Genomic DNA, 3,740 nt, shown 5'->3' with positions numbered 1-3,740 from the left:
TGGGGGGGGGGGGGGGGCATGGTATACACATAAATATTTTGTTTAAACACATTTTTCTTCCCTTCTCTCTTCTTAAGCTATACACCAGCAGAAGACTCTGAAACTACAATATTTAGCGCATGCCTGTAATAATGTATCTGATCTGTTTGCATGAAGATGTGTGTGGTGGTGTTTTACATCAGTCATGAAGAGCAATAGAAAAAAATCATTCACACTTAAATCAACTACAATTCTAAAATTGGTCTTTGCCATGGGATTAATATTTCTGAAAACAAGGGTTGGATATTTGATCTGTCAAATAAAGTTCAGTCAATTGACCAATCAAAAATGGCCAAAAAAAATGCCAAGAGGTCCAAATAATACACAGAAAAAGCACATTTTTTGTAACAAATGTGTAAAAAACAATTTTAAAAAATCATATTTCTGTGAAGAAAACTATAAAAAAGGTTGTCTTTTTTTTGTAAAATTGCTATGATTTTTGACGAGTCAAAAATATGCAGTCATTTGATCATTGAATTGATGATATTTGACTGGATAATAAACTGGCTAGCCAGTCCAACTGAAAACCCATTTAGGAAGGAACAGAGGCCTTGGTGCCTGATATGGCAAAGTCTACTTCCTTTCAAGAAAATGGCCTGAAACCAGCAGATGAATGTCTGATGCGGAGCTTCTGCCCACACCTATCCCCCCATCTTGTATTTTTTGGTTTTGAATCAGTTTAATTGTTTTCAGTTCTGTGGCTAATGGCTACCTCTCAATTAAATTTATTGCCCAAGTTTTTAGAAAGAGTGACAAGGACACGAAGTCCCGGTGCTTCTGCCCTGGCCTCCTCTGTGCACTCCCTGTCCCAGACTGATGCTGTGCGCCCCACTGTCCCCAGCTCTGAGATGGGTTGGGGGGAGGCAGAGGTGATGTTACATCCAGCCTGGTTTTGTACCACTCATAGTGCCCTAGGAATACATCTCCTTTCCCCCACCGCTGTATCCAGCCCTCGCCCAGCTCTGCACCCGCATGATGGTGGTTGGGGTTGGAGGACATCCAACAGCTTCATATATATCCAGCCCAGGGATAATGGAATAGGGGAAAAAAAGGAGGAGGTTCCCTCACTGGGTGTTGAGGCCTTTGCAGAGGGATTTCTGTGTGTGTGCTTCTCCCAGATTTGTGTGCATATGTGTGCCTAAGCAGGGGAGACAGAGAGATAAGCATTAACCCCAGGGAAGCTGTTCCCTTACCCCCTAGAGCAGACAGGCTAGGGGCAAAAAAGACTCTAGGTCTGGAAACAAGCAGCTTATGGCAGAAACAGCAGCACAGCTGGACCCTGATTCTGCACTGGGCACAGGGAAAGACTGGTCTTGCCCCAGGATAGAGCTACAGCAGCCAGGCTTGGATGATGCACAGACAGATGCAGGGAGGGTGCTGGTAGGGTAGAAACCACTGCTGTTCTCACTGCTAATGCCACATGGGCATCACAGACCAGGCCTCTACCCCCTACACTGGTCTCACATGTTGCAGAGGACCTGCCCTGGACCCCTCGGTCCAGCCAGAGGCAGCTCAATAGCCCCCAGGGTGATGTCTTGTTCCCTATGCAGGCTCAAACTCCTTCATTGTGCTGTGCCCTACATAGCAAGGCATCTTAACCACTGGACTGCAGGAGCACCAAGAGTCGACACCACGTTCCTGGGCTCCATCACCAGCTGAGGAGACCATCTCCCTGCATAAGGGTTGCATGAGCAACCTCCAGGGAACGGATGGGAGAAAGGTCCCGGTCAAAGGGAAGGGAGGATTTGAACCAACAGCTAATGCAGTGAGTTCCCAAGTGCTAGTGATTTTAGAAAACATCTTGGGGTGGGGGGATTTGGAGTTGAGGGAGGTAGTGGAGATGCAACCACCTTTGTCAGGGGGATTGGGCTAGGTATACAGGCCCCCTTGCCTAGCACTGAGATGCAGCCACCTCTGTGATTGGGCATTGGGGCTGGGCCCCTCGTGGAGTTGGGATGTGGCCCCTTCTGAGTTGGGGAATTGGGGGTTGCCCCCTCCGCTGATGCCAAGATGCAGCTGCCTTCCCTTTGTCTCTCTGCGCTGGTGTGGACATGGGGGACACTGGCAGCAGGGGAGGGCTGGAAAAGAGGGGACCTCAGAGCAGGGTGGCCATCATAGAGGACAGTCTGGCTGTCCTCCGTCCTCTGTTGATATGAAACCTCTTGAAAAGAAATATAGAGGACACAAAGGAGTTGGGTTTCGTATCAATAGAGGACAGAGTAGCAGAAAAACGTAATGTCCTCTATGATAGCCACCCTAGTGGGAATCCTCAGGCAAGGGGATACAGGTTGAGGGGAGGAGACTCCCAGCTGAGGGTCTCCGCTCCCTCCACTGCCTTCTTGGCAGCCCTCAGCAGCCGGCTCCTGGTCCACGTGGTCCATTTGAGGAAGCCGCACTGTGGAGGGGGAGAGAAGGCGTTGCATGAGTATGGAGAGTAGAGTGGATAACATCCAGTGCCGAGCAGAGTGGAAGAATAACATCCTTGGTTTTGCTGGAGATGCATCGATTGATGCATGCCAGGGTATTATTTGCCCTGCTGGCTACAGCATTGCACTGCCAGGTCATGTTCATACTGTCATCTATTATTACCCCCAGGTCCCTTTGTGGCGCTGGTCAGTTTGGTGCTGCCAAGCCTGTAGGTGCGTTGGGGTGGCTCGTCCCGGAGGTGGAGCACTTGACATTTCTCAACGTTCAACTTCATCTAGTTCCAACCCACCGTATTTGCCAGCCTGTCTCCATCTGCCTGTATCTGCAGCCTATTTTCAAGTGTAACCATGGTTCACCATAACTTGGTGTCCTCTGCAAACTTGGCCCGTGAGCTCTTTACTCCACATCCAAATCATTGATGAAGATGTTGAAAAGCACTGGACCGAGCACCAACCCCTGCAGGACACCGCTGCCTACTTCTCACTGGGACGACACAGATCCGTTCACTACGACACCCTGGGTCCCGTCCTGCAGCCCGCTTCCTACCAACCTGACTGTCTCGCAGGTAAGCCTGCAACTGCCCAATTTTCTCCAAGTGCCAGGCCAAAACGATGGCCAAAGTCCAAAATCCCAGAGCAGGGCTTTTACAAAGAGCATCAGGCCCAGACTGTCCTTAAGAGCCAAGGCGTCGGGGCCAGACTGTGGCTGTGAGAAAAGCCAGGCCCAGACTGCAGCCCGCTTCCTACCAACCTGACTGTCTCGCAGGTAAGCCTGCAACTGCCCAATTTTCTCCAAGTGCCAGGCCAAAACGATGGCCAAAGTCCAAAATCCCAGAGCAGGGCTTTTACAAAGAGCATCAGGCCCAGACTGTCCTTAAGAGCCAAGGCGTCGGGGCCAGACTGTGGCTGTGAGAAAAGCCAGGCCCAGACCATCAGCACTGGGGAGGCCACATCTGGAGTGCTGTGTCCAGCTGTGCGCCCCCCACTGCAGGAAGGAGGGGGACACTGGAGAGCCCAGGGCAGGGCGGTGAAAAGGGCTTGGGGCTGCGGGAACCGGGTTAACTCCGTCTGCAGAACAGGGGGTGAGCAGCGACGGGGGCTGCGAAGGGCTGGGGCCGGACTGTTGTCCGTGGTGCTGGAGGCCGGGGCCGGGCGGCCGGGCTCCAGCCGCAGCGAGGGGAGTCGAGGCGGGGCGTTAGGGAGACCTCTCTGCCGAGGGGGGCGAACAGGCTCCCCGGGGCGATCCCCGGCCCCGGCCCCGGCCCCGGAGGTCCT

The sequence above is a fragment of the Alligator sinensis genome, unplaced genomic scaffold (assembly GCF_000455745.1).
Source record: "Alligator sinensis unplaced genomic scaffold, ASM45574v1 scaffold2092_1, whole genome shotgun sequence".
NCBI lineage: Eukaryota > Metazoa > Chordata > Crocodylia > Alligatoridae > Alligator > Alligator sinensis.
Note: the sequence above shows the minus strand (reverse complement) of the source record.